Source organism: Temnothorax americanus, unplaced genomic scaffold, assembly GCF_048541705.1.
Source record: "Temnothorax americanus isolate GAGA-0224 unplaced genomic scaffold, ASM4854170v1 Scaffold22, whole genome shotgun sequence".
Taxonomy (NCBI): domain Eukaryota; kingdom Metazoa; phylum Arthropoda; class Insecta; order Hymenoptera; family Formicidae; genus Temnothorax; species Temnothorax americanus.
This window is the reverse complement of record NW_027509360.1, coordinates 1,540,267-1,560,523: the sequence shown is the minus strand read 5'-3', so window position 1 is coordinate 1,560,523 and position 20,257 is coordinate 1,540,267. Positions and strand designations below refer to the sequence as shown.

At 38.9% G+C, this 20,257-nt stretch overlaps 1 long non-coding RNA gene across 5 annotated transcripts in view; it reads left to right on the top strand.

Moving 5' to 3' along the window:
- Positions 1–20,257, top strand: part of LOC143898161 (uncharacterized) — a 277,565-nt gene that overhangs the window by 237,562 nt on the left and 19,746 nt on the right. Inside the window, exon 4 of one of the 5 annotated variants that reach the window (XR_013257127.1) lies at positions 2,488–2,653. The exons of the other annotated variants lie outside the window; for them this stretch is intronic. This is a non-coding gene — a long non-coding RNA (uncharacterized LOC143898161). The remainder of the gene's footprint in view (positions 1–2,487; positions 2,654–20,257) is intronic. 5 annotated transcript variants of the gene reach the window in all.

Here is a 20,257-nt window from a genome sequence, read left to right as displayed (position 1 = left end):
CTTTTTAATTGCCCCTCAGGAATGTCGTGGCGTGTGCGTTAGGGAAACATATTATATACGCGTAGGAATCGAGTTGATCGCCAAGTAGAGACGCGCACCTGCACAGTCGCGTGCAGCTGGTCGAGACTCGGGCGACTCCACGACGATTGGATTCGATTACTCCTCGGCTTTTCCAGTGGAGGGTCACCGCCGGGAGACAGGGGGGGTAACCGCGAAGCACCAAAGCGTCAAAGCCGGAACGGTCCAGGTGAAACCCGACGAGTAGTCGCAGGTGAAGCGGAGACGAAAGAACGGGCCATATCGCTAGACGAGTGTAGGGAGATTGTGAACTACCCAGATGAAAGACAAACGGGACAGAGTGACAGAAAAGGCGGCAATCCTCTTTCGATCGCTACTTTCCCTTGTTGCTCTCTTTTAAAGTCTTTTTCATGGCGACAGTCACGAGAATTGCGCCGATGACTATGATTTATTGTCGCTGCGGACTTTTCTTGTTGCAAATTGAGGTAAAATAGGAATTCTGCGGCATATGGGGATCTCTAGTGAATGAGAAGTTGCAATCGTTTACGTTTACGGCATATTTCTGTACTTTCTAGTTTTTGGAGCATACTTTAAGTTGCACAGAATATCGTTCAGAAAACGATAAATTAATGAGGCTACATGTAAAGCATGACACCATCAATGTCATCAGTGTCAATCATTAGAGATTATTTATAAAGCAATTGTATTTTCTAACTTGGTTGATGTAAGACATACAATGTTAATATTAAAACGAAATTACATCACAATAATACTACATTGTGAAAAAGTAGTTTACAATAACAGCAAATAATGTTAAAAATAATAAGAGAAATAATTAGTAACTTGATACAAATAATTTTATAAAAGTTAATAATATTTTTTAAACTTTTATGCATACAGTACATTCATCATAATTTATAGAACTCAAGGAAAGTGACTTTCTTGATAGTTATGATGGACGTTAGTACGCGTTCGGTAACCACCGGCGAATCAATTTTTGTACGGCACACAGGAACTGTTCGCGAGCAAATTGGCGGAAAAGAAATAAGGGCCCGTGCTTTATCCAAAGGGAAAGCAGTGACTGCTTCCTGTTGGCGTTGGCGCAACGCTGTAATTTCATCAGTAATTCCTCATTTCTCCCTGCGACCTCCTTCTTCAACCCCTCCTGCCCTACCGTTTTGTTTTGTCAAAATTGCTCGCGGCAATGCTCAAGTCGGTACCATCTCCCTTTTTCTTTTTCAACTTCTTCCCCTTTCTCCTTCTGCTTTTTTTTCCAAGCCTATCGCGCGTTGATTGTATCAGGCTTTGTGCGGTTTCCTCGACGTTTTTCGCGTGTTCGCCAACTGTTATTGGTTGAAAGACGAAGAAAAAAATTACGCGTTGGGCTCCATTTATCGTCACGCGGTGCACGCTCGTAAAAAATAAAGCAGATAAAAGGAGGCAGAGGAAAGTAAGTCGGGAGAAGGAGAGAAAAAGAAGTGCGCACTAACAAGTGGCCAGATTACAATGTGTACTCCGGCAATTTAAACTTTTGCAACTTGGTCAGTGGCAGCCGAATGGCGCGGCGTGGCGCTGCGCGGCGCAAAAACATCCGTAGGATGCGCGCCGTTCTGCCAGGTGTTGCGTCTTTGTTTGCATAAAGAGGGTATTGGCAGAGTGCAATGGTATCCTGTTCGGTGAGGTATTCGTTTAAATGGGATTATATAGGCGCTTCATGTTAGCTTCGCGAATGATATTTAATACGGTGGAATATTACTTTGCGAGACATCATATATCAGAGTAATTAAGTATCGTTAAAATGTCATACGAAATGTTTGAAGTAGCTGTGGATTTGTGATTCGGATCGCTATTCGACTGCTATTTGTGTATAGATTTTTCAACAAACTTGAAATTGATTTTTTTTTTAGATTATGATAAGGGTGAAATTTTCCAAGTTATAAGTGATCGAAAGTACAAGAAATTTCAAGAAATTTTAGACTAAAGTAAATAGGTAACAATGAAATTACATTGAGAACAAATAATTTAATTTTACATTGCTTTATATTTTATTTTGTATTTTGATATCATCATTAATAAGATATCTTTGGCATTAGGCATAGTAATCATATCAATATCAAATTGAAGGAGATAAAGACTTATAGCCCATAAATCTAGAATTTTTAATAATTTTAGAACAAAACACACGGCTCGTCCTTTACAGACCGGTGTCGCGTCGACGAGATCGCAGCTGTTTCGTTAATAATCATCGTCTCATGGTCGATGCATAGGATTGCATCGCGTGAGATCATTGACGTGGATATCAATTATGCACCAGTGTTCGCGCGGTCGTCGTCGGTTAAGCATCGATATCCTCTCGGAGTGTCCTTTCGACGGATCCATGAATATTCGCGGTAGAAAGGAGAGACTCGCGTCCCCCCTCCTGATCCCCTTTAACTTGGCCCTTAACCCCAGCCATTTTTTATTCTTCAGCAGGCGTACGTACGCTGCAAGCGCGGACTGAGCGAGAAGGAGCGACTCGAAGAAGCGCACCGTTTTCGTTCGTGAAGGAAGATCGCGCGCACGCAGCTGTCGCTCTCTCAGCACCTGCCTCTCCTGCGATCAATCCTCCGCTCTCACGTGCACGTTATACACGCAGGTCAGGCCGATGTGTAGGTGCACATTGGATTTTACGCGTTTACTCGCGGACTGCCGCGCGCATACGCACACGCGCGTAAGCGCACGCGTGCGGCCACGATTTACTGGCGCATCGTACTTCGAACGGGATTGGGAGGAGGCGAATAAGCGCGAGGGGGTTGAGGTAGATGCATCGAGCAAGGCGGACGCGATATCGAAATGGGTGCACTCTGAATATGATAATTACCCTGTCTTTCACTGTTATTTATGCATCGATTGATGGAAGCACAATGTCGAAAATTCGAGCATTGTCCTATTACTTGAAATTTGTAAATGAAATGATATTCGCAGAAATTTTATTTACTATAAATTTGATTTTTTAATATTTGAAATCAAAGTATAATTATTAAATCCTTATACAACTTTCATAATTTCCAGATTTGAGTTTATTGATTTTTAGTAAATTCTATTAACTACAGAGATTCCGATGTACGTAGTAAGGTACAAAAGTTTTCTCCCAAAGGATATAAAAAGGGTGATAAAAAATAAAACAAAAATTTTTTATTTTTACTATAATTATCCTTTATTTCAATATATTATTAAACAATGAATTACTTTTCTATGTCACTAAAAACATTCTTATTTTTCGCTCTCAAAATAATTTAACACTGCGAAGATTACGTCTTCATCACTATAGTACATTTTTGTCTACACAAATCGGACTTTAATTTTGAAAATAAAAGTGCTTATATATATTTAATGATTATTTCTTATTTTCAAAATTGAAGTTTAAGAAATTGAAGAAAAAATTTACCAGTGATCTCTCTAGACGATCTTCGTAATGTTAAATTATTTTAAAGACAAATTCAGAATATTTTTAGTGATAAAGAAAAATTTATTCTAAAAAATGTATTTAACTAAAGTGTGATTATATTGAAAACAAAAAATGATTTTTTCATTTTATTATCTTTTTTGCATATTACGAGCCAAAAAACTTTTGGATATTATTGTGTATAAATGCGGCACACTTAAAGCTGTAGCGATTTGTCACGCTATTAAAAATTACACATTCTCCGTTTGCATGAATAATCTCGTAGTAAACACTTCGGTAGATAAGACGTTTCCAATGAAGCAAATCCTCGAAGAGCCCACACTGTGTTACGTAACACGTGTTAACTTTTCTATGTGAACGCAATATGAAGAGCAATTAAAGAACAACTCAGTCGGGAGTCGAGTTATCTCGCTCCCTGGAAAAGCAAACTCAGAACAGGCACGTTTTAAGGTGTGTCAGCATATGACAACGTATCAGAATTGAAACAGCAACCTTTGCATACCCTCCATCGATCACTTTTCATTTTCGCGGTATAGATATATTTGAGAGAGCTATCGGTACTCTCTCCAGTCTGTCTTATCTTTACACATTGTAATACGATATATGCGATCCTCATTATGAGAAAGATATTCGTTGACTATGGTAAAACGGTATAATATAATTATTTTTGGTATCCACAAAAAATTATGTGAATAAATGTAGTTTAATTTTTAACAATGCATATCTGTTCTCTATAAAGTGTAGGTATCGCTGGACACGTTCTAAACGACAATTGTAACATGCGCAACATGATAAAAATATGTTTCGATGGGGTAACAATTCATATCGAAAATAAAGCTTACACGTCGCTCCAGCTGTGACGTTGATTTATGCAAAACGAAAAGTCGGGTGAAAGATAAAGCTCTGTTTTAAATATTTTAGAGATTCTCTTTTTTTATACATGTAAATAGAACAGACTGGAAAATAAGCCAATCTTAGTTATACACAGTGTTTGATTTTGCCATAGCCACGAAGTAGTATATAGTATCACATCGCACGAAGTTCTCCGTAATGTCATTTGAACGAACTTCGCAACCGCGCCGCGGCGAAAATGTCGTTTGTTCTCGTCGACGTTGAATCGACTACATTTTCCAAGTTTGCTTCGATCGCATTTGTGTATTAATAAGATCAACAGCAGCGCAACGTCTTTGCAACACAACGCTTTGGAAGCACGGCTTCCGTGTGATAAATTCATTGTTTACGCACGGTTCAAATATTTATGATCGGAATGGATTCCGCGGATGAAGAGATATAAAGAATCATATGTATAAACATGGCCTATGTGCTTTACCGTGCGTAAACTACGCTCTAATCTACTCTAGTGGGATTAATAAATATTTGCCAGTCTTAACGTCGCGCGTGCATGCAGGTACCACCCTGTGCAATTCAACGAAGAGCGTCGCAAGATAAGTAATTCCAAAGGCGATATACAATTTCATATAATAAGCGTTTTTTTTTAATACTATTTTATGTTTATCTTTGTCAGTATCAAAAGTATAGAAAATATAGATATTATACATATATTCCGATTGTATTAAAAAAAAAGATCGGCAAATTGTGGAAATTGACGAAAACCATCGCAAGATAAATAGTCCCGACGGCTATATACATTTTGATATAATAATCAGTTTTAATATAACATTATTTTGGTCAGCATCAAAAGCATAGAAAATATATAAATTAAATATTCCGATTATATGTTCAATGAAAGAGACAGCATATATCCGTTTATTGCTTGGGTCAGTAATCAATAACAATGTCATAACAGTGCTTGCGTATACATCCGCCCAAAATACTCGAAATGATTCACGCACCATCGCTGGAACTTTCTTATTATGAACGGCTGGCACGCGCGTGCCAAAGAAGTTGCTTTCGGAATCATTACCGACACGAACCATGTGTGTAACGGTATTACATTATTTTACTCGCGCCGAGTGTATGCGCTGTTTACACCGACCACGGCGAAACCACCTTGTGACACCGCGAGTCAGTGCGTGCGAGGCTCTCGCGTACAACACATACACCGTGGTCCTGGAGGTGGACCGTCGTCCGTCCTTTTTTTCCACGATGAAGAATCGGGGGGCCCCCGAGGCCCCGCGACGACAAGGTAAGGTGGCCCGAGCCATCTGCCCTCGGCCGGATTGCGGCTCTGCCGAGCGAAGGAGAAGAAAAAGAAGCGCGAGCAAAGGGAGAAAGAGAGGGACGCATAAAAATCAGGCCCCGAAAGCGTTACCCAGCTGGCACGCGTCTACCTCACAGCCATTATCGTTAAACAGGATCACCATCGCGAGGACTCCGACGGGATTTCTCCCTCTATCTTTTCCTCCGCCGATCGTCGGTCTCTTCTGCTTCTCCACCCTTCTCTCTCTCTTCACTCCCCGACCCCCCTTTAAATCCCGTGCCCGCGAAGCCGCTCTCTTCCTTGAGCTCGTGCTGCTTTTGCTGTTCGGAAGCACCTGCCGCCAGCATCACGATGTTTTCGTCCCGAGGATTCCTCGCGCAACTCTCGCGACTCGGGCTCATGACCCTGCGAAAAAACACTCGCAGATCACGGATGCAAACGTGAACGATTCGATTGCGAGTCCGGTATTTTGCAACAGTTCGATCGACAGACCGGTCAATCGTCACGGCCGGTATTGATTGTAAATTCACCGCAAATTTTCCCATGGGATGCAGACAGAAGTCTAACTGGAATGCCGTTAATTTTCTTTGTTCTAGCTTCACGTGCCGCTACACAAAGCAGATCGAGTGTAGTGCTCTTCAATTCGGGTCCTTTTGTGCTAGCGATGTAATCCTTCTTCCTTCTTCCTGACCTAAGTCTACTTAATGATCCCGGATCCAAAAAGAAAAACTTTTGTAAGGTCGCTAATGATCGGGTTGAATATTTTTTCTTAGCCGCAAAAGGACCCCGCAAGATGAATTTGAAGTCCGAAATTGTCCCTGCTCATTTCGGAACGTCATATAATGCGCGGTTAATTACATTTCGAGATGCAGCTGTGAGCTTTCGTCAGTCCATTCTTCAGTCATTATCAGAAATTAGGGAAAACTTTTATCAATTTTCGATCCATTATTCTTGGAGCAACTATCAATCTAACTTGACATATTGTTAATTATCTTTTCTGTGACAAAATTTAGCAGCAATTCGATTTTATAAATGTGCGCTATCGCTGATTCGATTCTAAATTCACGCACGATACATGTGTTGTAAATCAAAATTATATTTCGGAAATTATAAATTGGAAATTATTCTAGAATATAAATTTTTTATTTTTGTTTTTGATACAGAAGACGTTTAATAATATTCAAAAGTGAAGCTTTGTACTTGAATGCATGATGTTATTCACTATAATTATTATTAATAGTAGCATTACTTATTATGTCATTTTTACATAAAATGCCCGCAAGTAATAGTAGTTACCGAAACGTATTATTTTCATCATTACATATACGGAGTTACATTGCACCTGACAAATTAACACTGGAAGGATGGATTGACCTCGAAATCTACATCATAATCCTCGGACGATGCCATCTGGTTTTCCTCGTTGCCCGACCCGCATAATTTCGATCGCGAGACTCCGATTATCGAATTCCACCCCTTTTCCCTCCTTCTATATCTACGCAATTATATGCACCCGTCGGATCCACGGCCCCGTGCGCGCGGAGGGGGGGAAATATTTTGATCATTCGCGAACACACGCCTAATTCGCTTGTGAACCTTCGTGGTTCCGGGAAACGAGAGGTGGAAAGTGGCCGTAAATTCAACGACCGGACAGCTGGAATACGAATGCACGCACATTCGTGACTTTGACGTACACGTGAAAGCGGCGGGCGAGAACCGCGATACGCGGGGAACGGTGGTGAGCAAGGGGAGAGAGGTACAAAAGGTGAAAGAAAGATCCGAGGAAACATTACGAACGGAATATCGCGTTGACTCGAGCCACACATCGCATCTTTCACTCGCGCCGTGTACGCCTTGTACGCCTGTCTCGCAACGTGCACGCATACACACATACACACACACACACACACACACACACACACACACACACACACACATGTTCTCAGCGCGCATACGATATCCGTTATATCTGATATTTTAGTTTAGTATGTGCCCTTCTTCCTTCTCGCGATAGTATCATGTACAATCATTTCTCTTAACAAGCCAATGATTTTGGGGATGATATGCATCAGCAAATACTATATTCGATAATGTGTAACACGCATCAATATATGCTACCAGTTTCTTTACAAATATCAAGAAATACAGGAGAATGCTATTTTTACTGAAAGAAAAATATGCGTATATCTCTCAATTTTTATTGATATTTTTATTTATATCCAAAAAATCTATGGATATGTGTGATACAATCAAAAACGTCAATAAGCCAATAATTATGAGTCACTGCATAATTCTCTTATAATTATTGATCATGTACAGCTATTAATTTTATTCCAACGGATATTGATTGTAATACTATTTGTTGGATAACTATCTGTAGTATTTATCTTGGAGGGAATATCTATAAGCAAGTAAATACATAATTATTAGTTGATATCCCGATTTACAGTCATGCGTGTTGTAACATCCGCACACACTCGTGACGATGACGATTGAACGTTTCGCTAATCGGATATATTCGCGCGATTGCGTCATAACACGCGGAAGACGCCATTTCCGACACGTATTTCCACCGGAAACGCATCTCAGAATAATAAGTAGCGACAAGCTGACGGGTGTCAAGCTGATCACTTAGGCATGTTCCGTTTCTCTTTCTTTATTTCGATTATTCCTATCTGTATTTATACGCTGCATCATACGAGCATACTTATTATCATTAGGTATCTATACATTCTTATTCAAGTATATCGTATTTTACCTTTCTTATTATTTGCTAACTCGCTTCTCTCTTTTGTTATTTTCAAGAAACGCATATCATTGTTGAAAAAGCGCTGGAATTTTCAAATAGAATAACTAAATAGATAAACTAAAAGTTCGATAAGATTTCTTTCATATTTTAGAATGTTACTTTATTGCCCAAGCATTTTTTGAACTTTTATCTATTATACCGTTTAACGAAAAAGAGTACAAGGAGCAAGATAATCGTTTCGTGTAGTTTTTAATAGGCACTGAATACGATCTTCTTTACCAAATTTATCACGTCACAATTTTGAGAAATTTGTGATTAGAGTGGCAAAAAGCGTTGTTTTTTTATCACAGCATCCATTTTTATTCTCGCGTTGGGCCGGTTGGGTGAGTGACTGCACTTCTCTTTGTTAGATTTTAACTGTTATTTCGATTATATTACAAACTGCGATTATTAGCCAAATTTTACTTGCAATTTCTTGGAAAATTATACTGCCTTTAGACCATCCAATCTGAAATTATTCACGTATCGCTCGTCGGAGAACGTGAGATTATTTTAATTTTAACCGTTACCGTATCGTTGAAGATAACTCAAAGCAGAGCCAAAACATCCGATATATAATGTATCTTACTAGTAATTATAGGTTGGCATAACATTAACTTGCATACTGTTAACCGCGTTACACTCTCCAAGCCCACCTTTTTACTTATAACTTACGTGTGATAACTTGGAGATGAATTTCAAATAATACGCTATCTTACTTTATTTCTGTTTTGCTCTCGTGTCAATATCCAATTACGTACAACCAAATTGATCGAGAATGATAAAGTTCCTGTCTGGACTTTGCTTTTCGATACGCGCACAGTGTTTTGTGATCAACTTTCGTCGCAATCGCTTGCCTTAAGTCACGAATGTTTTCGGAATTCTCGGTAGCACGATACCATTGCCGTTGGGCTGAGAGAAAGTTTACTTTGTTTCTATCCGGAGGGTTTCTTACGATATGGATTATTCTACAGTGAGATATACGCGATGCTGGCATTCCTTCGATAAATTAAAAGTATCTTGCTCTGAATTCAGCGTACTTTATGTTTTCTATCGACTTAGAAACTTGACAATTAGATTACTTCTTATAAGAAAAGTAAGGAATTATCTTTGGGTTTTACATAATCTTTAATTAAAGCGAGATGAAATTCACGCATATACAATTCTTACATGAGAAAAAATACATAATGTTGTATTAACAGAATTAGATCTAATTGGAAATAATCTTGTTAATTCAATAACAGTATTAATGAAACAAATACTTGATTGAAACAAGAGCATAAATTTACAAGTTTATTTCCAAGTAAACTATTGCAGTTAGTACAACATTATTTTTTTCCATAATAAATATTCACGATTAAATTTGATCAAAGGGAATTGTGTGGAGGATTTGGCTTTGAGTTTGCCATTTCTCGATTATTCAATACGCTCACTGGGCAAAGAAAAATAGCCAGAGAATCGATGTAAACATCAAGTAAGAGATAAAAGTCGAGAGAAATTCCTTAAAATCTTAAAAATAAGGATTAAACGCGTAAGGAGAGAGAGATTAACTTTGAAAAATCGAGAATCGACAAAAGGAATTAGCCTCGCGTTTTCACAGCATATGGTTGGATTATTCAGAAAGCAGCCTTTACCCTTTCTTCTAGATTTCTCGGGAACCACGCTCAATTAGTCATTCACAAGCAAACTAAGGAGAAAAGAAAAGCTATAATGCTTTCCATGGATTATAAAATATTGTACAGGTATAACTCACCTCTAACGAATGACTTGAACTTACGAAACCAGCGTAGAGAAATGCGAAGGTAGAACAAAGATGTTCGAGTACATGCAGAGACTGGCATTATCATTACAAAGAGACTACTAGTCGTTCCATGACGCCGTTGCTCGAGCTAGGATAATGAAGGAGAGTAGCCTTGTTTGAGATCCGTCCTTGAGCCTCTAGCGGGAGAAAATAGCGCAATTAATGGTCACGCCACGAAAACGATTTTTCGGGAAGAACAAACGGGCTTTCTGCATTTTAATGTTCCGTCGCCGAGAGAAACGCGGGAGGCAATTTTGCGCTCTTCCGAATTCGTTCGGAACGGATTCCTGATGGATATCCCTCATTAATCACACCTAAACGTTTCTACGTAGGTAAGATTTTTTGTGTGTACAGTCATATATTTTGTCTCGTATTTATTTTCGTATATACCTAAGAGGTATAAACTTTCTCTTATAATAAAGTCTTTGTGACTGAAATATTACGTTTATATCTTTTATATAAGAAATCAATTTCTTTTTTAACTTAAAACTATTAAATAATTTTTTCTCTCTTTTTTGTATAAAATAAAACGCATAAAACATTTTTAGTGTATGAAAATTTTCTGGTTTTTTTTAAAAAGAAGGTTTATTTCTTAATTTTAACATTGAAACATTTTTACATAAGTGTTTATAAAAGATTACTTATATGTTGATTATTTTTTAAATATTAATTGTGCATTAAAAAAACACTTTTTTAAACGTTTGTTTTTTTATCTCAATCACCAGATGTGATTAAAGTCTAAAATTATAATTAATGAAGATCAATATCTAGAGCAATTTATTAAAAATAGAAAAATTTTATACATTTTATCCTTTGGGATGGAGACATTTATAAGTTAATAGTTACGGTATTCTATTTTTACATTTCGATATAATTATTCACACGACAGCTCGTTGCATTGCGCTTATTGCATAATTTCTTGTAACCAGTCGGAACCAGCTCGATCTCGTTCATCCGTGAAAATCTTCTATGTTCGTTAATTATCGCGGCTGGGGACGCTGTAATCTTTCCGGTCTTTCCTTGGCTCGAGATAGCTATATCGATCGTGACCATGAACGTGAACCCGGTGTTAAATCGGAGTCGCGAGGAATTTTGCACCACGTTGCGCCACATTGCGCCACGTTCCACCAGTTGCGGATTCAGAAGAAAATATCATTGTCCGCATCCTTTTGCGGATGCGCTCTTTGTTGCCAAGAGAACTTCTAAAATTAGAATGCCTGCGGGATTCCGGATTCTAGAAAAAGGAAGGAACACTCTAGGGATGCTTTTATGATCCGTCTCTCATAGTTCACTATCTTGAATGCCTTGAAAAAATGTTTGCTCTCTCTCTTGTAGAACAGGATTTTTTTACTTTCTAAAACTTATCTAACTTAAATATTTTCTTTTCCAAAAATGCAACAGCATATATTAAAAATAGATAATGTTATGCGGAAATAAATTATCGATATTCTTTTGCATTAAGATTACGCTCCGAATTGCTCGCAGCATATATTGCTTATATAATAATTAATCACCTAAGGAAAATTAGAATCTAATTAGTTATATCACACAAACGTTTTTTATCGATAATCCCGATGTCTCACGTGATAAATTTTTCCACAAGTATATTATAAGGAGACTCACAATTTAAAAAAGTACCATAACTTGCAAAATTGTAAATTAAATATTGTAATTGTGATCTTTTATAAAAATTCACTTTATCGATTTTTGTTCAATTAAAATTATGTCATCGATTAAATGAGGAAGAATTGATGATATTAATACTAAAAGCGCCCATTGCAGCCATAATCGGCGCCATTAATCAAGCAGCAAACTTATTACATCCGCCGGCGTCGCGTTACACATTACTCCGAAAAAAAAAACGCGAGGGAGGCGGGTTGTGTTTATTGGGGCGAAGAAGTTCTCGTGACTAATACGCAGTTTTTTTTTCTTCGCGTTGGTTCTCTCCATTGCATCGTAGACGTTGCAACATCTGTTTCTCGGTTGCAAGAAATCTTTTCAAAAGATTTTTTTTTCTCTCGATTTTTTCTCCTGATTTTTTTTCCCGATTTTTTTTCTCCTTTTTTGATGCTAATGAGATACTGCGTTTGAGACAACAAAGGAGTACGTTCACGCGTTGTCCTCTTAACAAGCTGAACTACTTCCAGAGAGCGGTAAATTAATAGAGCTATTTGACATGTCGAAGGAAGTACGAGTGTCGAAGGAAGCGATATTTACGTGTCGATAACACGCTCAGTTAACGATTGACAAGTTGTTTTGAAATCGAACTGAGACAGGCTTTTGTCATTTGTCACTTTCAATTTGACTTTCGAATGTGGAGGCCACTTATTCAAAATTGAAAGAAATGACCGCTTTAGATTAATTCTAGACAATGCGTAAATGAAGCTTATTAAGATGTTTTAAATCTAATCAAACTAAAAAAAAAAACGATTTATAAAGATAAATATTAATATTACTTTAATATCTTTTTTTTATTTTTAACGCAGTTTGTATTTATAGTATAACATAAAATTTGTTTTGTTAATCTTTTATGAATATTAATATCTACATACAGTTCAAAGTATCTATTCAACGGCATTTAGTACTCCTCCCATCGTACAATACACAATACAAGATATTAATGAAAATACCCTCAACACGTCATGTACTTCGAGCAGATCTCCCATTCTAATTCCCGAAACAAACGCGGAGTGAATTCCGTCTCGAGGTTACCGAAACGAAACGCGAACGTCGCCGGCCGGGCCGCCTGAGTCGGGCGTAGTCTCTCGCACATTATAAGAAGACCCACGGTTGGTTGGGGTGGAATTCTCCCCCGCAAATACGACCTAGCTCAATCCGCCGACCTTCGGACTAGGGTGGAACGAACGGCGGGCGCGGACCTTGAACGGCGAGCGGCACAAGGGCAGCAAGAAGCAGCGAGCTCCGGGAGTTTCACGGGGAAATATCTCGGGGACTAAAGGTATGGGGACGTCTGTCTCCATGGTGATCCCATCGAGCGGCTTCGGGCACAGGGCGGGAAAACGCCCTTCGCCCGCGCCTCGATCCCTTCCCACGCGCCGCTACGCTCTGCTCCGTTCCGCGCCGCACCGCGTCGCGTCGCGTCGAGACGCGCCGTGGGTCAAGAAACCCCTCGCCGTCTTCGCCGATCGCGGAACGGATGCGCGAACAGGGGCGACGGGAAAGGGCTGTCGCCGAGACGAAACGGGAGAAAACTCGATTTTCGTCGAAAGAAGGTCGCGGTGTGACGCGACGCGGCGCGGTACGGTGCGGCCGGTGCCGGGATGAAGGTCAACCCGGTGAACGAAGATTTAAACTGATTGATCGACCAGCCCGACCCGATGAGAGGGTGAGATGCAGTATTCCCTTTAAGAGTTATGGATGATGGTTTTACTTTCTATTTAATACCATCTATATTCGTTGTTTAAATAAGACTACCGTGTACTAAATGAGATTTTTATCTACGTACGAATGCCATGATTCAAGAAAATACAAATGTATATTTCTTATTATATATGGAGTAATCTTCATCACTCCTACTCTGTATGCACGCTTTCTTGCTTGAGTTTCTCGAATCGTACTTATTGTTGGTATAATACAGGAAGCGACTGAAAACAATGAAATGACTCCTTATAACTGACGATAAAAATTTTGATGAAGTTTGCATGTTACTTCTCACATTGTTCCCCGCTTTCTAAAACAGTTGTATTTTGTTTGAAACGTATAATCGTTCTTAAATCGCTTAATTAATGCGCATAACGTAATTTACTTCCTCCACGCAATGAAAGTTTAAGACCCAGTTTTTTCTCTTCTCTCGTCATACTTCCTATCTGTCTCGTGCATCGACAAAAAAATATTTCAAATTAGATTGACATTATCCCAGTTTCTACAACATAATATTTTTCGAAGGTGATTTCAAGATTTTCTAAACGCTCGCATTAAATATATAAAAATATAACCGTATTGTTAGCAAATATTATTTCTATTTTAGAAAAGAGATCAGATCTTTTTTCAGATGTGAGTGTCTTATTGAATCCTTTTATGCTCTCCTATTTTCGAAGTCTTCAATTCTGCTTGTATCTGGAAGCTAGTAAGCTTCTATGAGACTTCGTTGCGCTAGGCCTTGGTGAGCGCCACGCATTGCAGCTACAATGATAAATAAGTAAAACAGCTGTGTCTGCGCTACCAATGACACTTATAATGAAAAGTACAGGTGTTCCAATACGGTCACGAGTAAATCAAGCGATGACTCTGTCTATATATACGAAGTAATATCCATATTATTACATAACGAGGAAGAAAAAAACGTTTTTACACACGAAATACAAGCGGTGATAACTTGCGTTGGTCGTGGCGTCAAGCTTATCAAAATGTTTGACGAAAGATAAAAGATTGCTCTACATTTTGTTGGCTTAACATGAGTTTGATTCAAGTCAGAATTTTAGATATCAACTTACTTCGCTGAACAGCAGATACAATCAATCGACAGAATCGATATTAATTCACGGCTTATTGGCACTTTATTATCAGCTATAATCTGATATAAAATTACATCGCATATTAAATGATTTTACTTTTAGACATATTTTGTTATGTCACGTTTATTCACGTTACATCAAACTGAAAAAATAATTTCACGTACACAAAGTGATTTGCTAAATGTAAAAAGTTTCATTATATGAACAACTGACTGACTTATATATCATCGCGTTCACACAGTAGAACTGCCATCAGCAGTTTTCATTCGCGTACGAGTCTATCTTCTTCAAGAGCGAGAGCTTTGAAGAGTAATACATCCTTCGTATTGATTTTTTCACAATTGACACAGAGTTAACCGAAAACTCTATCATTAGAATCTATACCGAACTATTGGAAAAAGATAAAAAAGATTTGCATATCACACGTCTTATACATTAAAACAGGAAAGGTATGTAAAATTATCTAGATGTTATTTTATCCATGTGATTTAATCTACGATGAATATCGTACAATTAGGTACAAGAATCATGAAACAAAAATTTGAAAAATGGTTTATAGATTTCCAAGGAATTACAGGGTGAATAAACTTGAACTTGATCGAACTTTTTCTCTTAATTGGTACTCGTTTATTCTGCCTAAAAACAACGGCACGCAAAACCGAGCGGCGAGCGGCACGCTACGCTGTAAAGCCAATTAATAATTAGTCGGTCGTGAATGTCATGTGCACGAATGCACGTGCGTGAATGTCAACGGGCACGTGTTCCAGTAGAATTTCTTAAGAACCGTAATCCTTCTTTTTCGCACAGCCTGCACTTCTATCGCGTTTGATGTGGCACACTAATTTCCCGAAATTATAAATTATCGTTTTCACTAAACGCAGGCGATCTCCCCTCACGCAATTGTGAGACATTACTGATCACGTGAAAACACATGTCGAAGTAATGTGAAAAATTCATACCGACGGTGATATTTATGTATTCATGCGGACGGTAATACTCATCGTTATTAGTCGACGTTATTAGGGTTATTAAGGAATATTTTCCTTTAATGAATTTCGACTGGACGGCCACGCGAACGCCAAGCGAACAAGGTCAGTCGAGCGTTTCATGAGTTTTAAGTTAATAATCGGATAATCGATCGACATCGGACGTTCAGATAAAGATTGCGCGATTCTGCGTAACGTAAGATTACGCGGCGCTTGGATATTAATACGCAAAATCGATGCATATGTGCTAATATCGACGCAGATCTTTACACGTGTCTGATGAAACACATGTTTATCTTGCGATAACCACGCGAAAGTTATCGATTATGTGTGTGTGTGTGAGAGAGAGAGAGAGAGAGAGAGAGAGAGAGAGAGAGAGAGAGAGAGAGAGAAAAGTTGAGTAGTCCTTTTAAGTCAATCGATTGTTCAAAGAAATTGATCTCCTTAATTAATCCGCGCCATTATATATATGTTTAATACGCTTTTGCATGAGAAGAATTTTTTGCATATCATACAGTATAGTAATCTTTTTTAGATGTGATGACAGATTAAAATAGATCAAGTTTGACAATTCATTATTCAGAGTGACCTTAATTATTCATAATGGCAGCAACGACAGGGAACGATAGCATTTCTCGCGGAACGCATCTTCATCTTGATCAATCTCTTTTTTCCCCCACATCATTTTTTTTTCTTAGAATTCGTGAAGCATTGCCTGGAACTTTTAATTTGCACCAAGCGTTGCTGGCATTCGTTTCGAGTGCTTTTGAAGCTCGAATATCACACATGCGTTTAGCGGTATTCCTAACGAGCGACGTGTATGTACTGTTGTTCATTACGTTAAGAAAACACCCTTAAACATTTTATGATGTCATTAGTCACGTTCTTAAGAGCTAATGGCTTATGGGAACCACTTTGTTTGGCAAACGATTTATATAATTGCTCAAATAAATAACGAAAATTAATATTAAAATCATTAAAAATTTCAAGTGTCGAAATGGAAGATTTTAAGATTAGTTAAAAAATCCTGAAATTAATGATCCTATTGCTCACATTTTTCATTAATTGACTAGATTAACGAATCCTAAAATATACACTACGAAAATAAATTGCGAATAGATATAATTTCTGAGTAGATTTCTAAATTTTAAAGTTTTCGACGAACGCGTTTTTTTTTTCATTCAAATTCCGAGGCGTGCTCATTGTTTCTAACGATATACGTTTGTGCACGTATAGATACGAAAACTGTCATTTCCCAGCGTTAAAACGTTTCGACCTACCATAAAGCTGATCTTAAAATTAAAAGTACTGCTCTTCTGCAGCCCATGTGAATAATTATAAACATCCCGCCGCACAACGCGGCCCCCATCTCTCGTGACGCTTACACTTACCTCGAACGAACATGCCACTACGTGGTGCGAGCGCTGTCTTATTAAAGTTAAAGGATGGTGATCAGGTACCTACTGCTGCACGTGGCGAGCACCTGCCATTCGCGAGGAGACTTGCCGCGCAAAGAAACAGTGGAAGATGTCCGTATATTTCACTGAAAAGAAAGAGAAGAGAGGAAGATAAAGTCGGCGCAAGGAGAGAACAATTCGCGATGAGGATGCCGAGAAACAAAGGGACGACATTATTGCGACGTGGATGTCGAAGGCTGCCATCCGCGGAATGGCTGCCATCGATCGGCGATATTTACTAATCATATTACGGACTTGATTGGCAGAACCATTATCTCGTTGACGTTACATATGATAAGAGTGGCGGTTCTTGTTTCTTACAGAAGAGAGAAAGTCGCGCCAGAAATTCGCCCAAGTGCGATGCTAAGATGCCTTCGTTGAGACTAGAGACGTCAACGTTAATGGTAAACATAATTTTAGCGTCCACCGTCGTTATCTTCGCATGAATCAAATAGTAATTAGCATATGCTAGATTCGGATTGAGTTCGGCAAATATAGCATTGCTATACACGCAGATAAGAAGCTGTCTGTACCGGGTACAACGAACTCACAACTCTAGATGAAGCCACATAATTTATTGGCTAATAATAGTAATTAACTCTTGACTGCTCTAATGCATCAAATACGCGAAAACGTAATGTCGCTACTAACTCTTTGCAGATATATATGTATATATGACCTAGCGCATAAATATATATATATATATTTTTTTTTGTTGAAAAAACCCCGCGCGATTCTTATGAGAAAAACGTTTTCAATCTGTTTGCTTGAATTTACTGATATGTTGTAGTTCTTGTGTCCCTGGATGACAAGTCTCAAATTTTATCAACTTTCTATGATTAGTTTCTGAATTAAAGGCATTTGAAAATCTCCTTCATAAGAACTGTTCGTACTTAAAGTTCACTCAAAATTAAGTAAAAAATCACATTTTATTAACATTTAATTAAAATGCATCTCTAATTGAAACATCTCTTTTAAAATTTTGCAAATTTTTTTTTTATTTCCAACTGTTTACAGCTCAAAGCCACAAATATTTTGAAGCTATAATGAATTATTAATGAAATATTTCGTTAAGTTTTTTAGTTTGCGAGTATCATATATGACATCACTGATTTTTATAACCCATCTGTCTTATAGTCCCCTGTCAAACAGTTGAATGCAAAAAACAACAATTTTAACTTTGAAATCTCACTTTGGGTCTTGATGAGGTCGGGAAGAAATTGACGTCAGAGCGATCAGAAGAGTCTGAGGCTAAAAAGACGCGCGGTAGGTCCCGATTGGTCTGTGTAAGGACTGACTGCTCCATCAAAGCAGCTAAAGCAGCTAAGGATCGACCGTCGGCGTCGCTACCCCGGCGACCCATGAGGAAGCATTATACATTTGCGGGAATTGCAAAACCGTTCTCGTTCGCTTGTGCGCGTAATGGCCGCCCCAGCTCAAATTCGCAAAACCACCGTCGAGGAGGTACTTGACGCGCGGTATCGTAAACTGTGACTTTCATCTATCGCGGCGGACTGTATATCCCCGAGCCGCATGGAAGACAGAGTATACGTGATCGGCGGACAGAATCGGCGCTTTTTATCGGCTGACCCGCGAAATTGCTGGCACGCGCAAGAAACTCTTCAGCGCTAAGTCAGCCGTAAGAGTCGCCGTGTTAAGAGTGTTATATGCGGTCTACCTCGATCTTAAATCTCTGCCTTGACTGTATCCCTTACTTTTAATCTCCATCTTGGATTCTACCTCTTTTCCTTCGACGATCTATCGGGCTAGAAGAAACAGCCGATTCATAATTTCGCAAAAAATACCAAACAAATTTCTTCTTTATTAATTAATTTAGTTCTTACTTCTCTCTTTAGTTCTTCATTGTCGACCCGGGATTTTTGTGTTGCGCGATATAAAAAACAAATCTTATACGATGTTCTCGAGGTCGCGAACAGCGTCAGGTGCCGTCGGGCCACAGAAACGCGTCCTTAACACTCATCATCGTTTCTGATTATTCTACGACGCGGAGGCAGACGGCCGCCAAGATTCTTGCTCGTTAAGCGTCCGTATTCATACTCCAGGAGGGGATATATAAACTTCCTGCTGTTCGATTTTTTTTCGGTCGAGGACGTAGTTCTCGCGACTTCTCAACGTGCCTGTAGCAAGGACCTTCGACAGCGGCGTCGTGCGCATAAATGGGTCAAAATGCCTTCATTCAGAAGCTAAAGCTGGTACCATTCCGTTTGATTAAATCTTCCACGCATTGCGGTTAATCATTTTCATTATCAAGAATAAACATATATGTCTGTTTCGTCTGTCGATACCATGTTAATTAACATCGGTGTCCGGCCTTACGTCTGAAATTATATCATCGGTTTCCGTGCTTTTGTAGACCGAAAGTAATTGGCAAATACTACGCATCACAATTATCAAAATTTTTTAAAATAATGTCACAGCAAGGAGCTTGTCTTAGACCGACATAAGTAATGGATTTTTATTTTATCTTGCTTAGCTTTGTGTCAGAACTGAAACGAATTTTCTATAAATAGCAATGTGATAGTTGATAGTTTCTATCGTTTCTCTTGGTGATTGACAGGTAGAAGTTCCAATCCGAACTATATGCGAAAAAAACGCACGCTGTGAGGTTAGCTTACCACAAAATATATTTTACTATTTGCTTAGCTTTTGGGACATTCCAAGGTTCCGCACTCCCGCAGGGATAAATAAAGGAAGGCGCCTTCCAAAACAGGAAGGGACGAAATAGATTAAGAACGGGAGAAAGAGAGCCAGGAAGGGATGCGACAGAGACGTGGATTAACAAAAATTGCGGTTCCGACAACCAGTCTGCGAAAAATAAAAAAGCGTCTCAAGAGAGAACGGGAACCCGAAGAAGGAACCCGAGAAGGGTCAGTCTACCTGTTTCGAACTCGTGCTCAGCGCTAAAAGTCGAGTGGTGTCTCGAAAAAGTGATTTCATTGAGAGAAACGGCCGCGCATCGAACCGCGCGGTTCATTAAGATAATTTACACGTTCAGACCGGGCTGCTTGTTCTTTTCTGAAAATAAAATTTAAAAAAAAAAAGGATTGCCTCGCGTGCAGCGTCCCGCCCGAGGTCGAGAACTACAATCTAGCAAACTGCGATCGC